Here is a 548-nt window from a genome sequence, read left to right on the forward strand (position 1 = left end):
CTGACTGAACTGACTGACTGACTGACTGACTGAACTGACTGACTGACTGACTGGCTGGCTGGGGCTGAGGCCCAGGCAGCGAGCGCCATGCTGTGTGGCGTGAGTGGTGCATGAGATCCGGGTTCGGCCTCCACCCTGGGCCTGCAAGGCTGGGGAAGCCTGGGGAGCGGGGGCAGCGGGGCACCTGGAGGAGATGAGGCTGTGGGGGGTTAGGGACAGCGGGGACCCCTGAGCCATTGCCCCCAAAAGGACTGAGGCATTTGCCCCGAGGCTGACCCTGCAGGGCAGCCCTGTGCGTGTCTGAGGCTCGCAGACCGCAAGTGCGTGGTGGCTGGATGCACGCGTGGTCCTGCCCGCTGCCCAGCTCTGAGGCAGGTGGCCTTGGCGGCCATGTCCCCGGTGCTTCCTGGGGCTCCTGGTCCTGCAGACGCCTGGGTGGGGTCGCCTCAAGCTGCTCACACCCCACTGCCAGGACCCTCACCCGACGCCCTGGTGTTCCCAGGCCCCCCTGAGCCCCCTCTCCCACTGCAGGGAATGAGGATGACCTA

General features: G+C 67.2%; 1 protein-coding gene across 1 annotated transcript in view; it reads left to right on the forward strand.

Moving 5' to 3' along the window:
- CFAP46 (cilia and flagella associated protein 46) overlaps positions 1 to 548 on the forward strand; it is a gene marked incomplete at its 5' end in the record, with an annotated part of 97,130 nt that overhangs the window by 48,365 nt on the left and 48,217 nt on the right. The window lies entirely within an intron of this gene.

Source organism: Bison bison, unplaced genomic scaffold, assembly GCF_000754665.1.
Source record: "Bison bison bison isolate TAMUID 2011002044 unplaced genomic scaffold, Bison_UMD1.0 scf7180017864456, whole genome shotgun sequence".
NCBI lineage: Eukaryota > Metazoa > Chordata > Mammalia > Artiodactyla > Bovidae > Bison > Bison bison.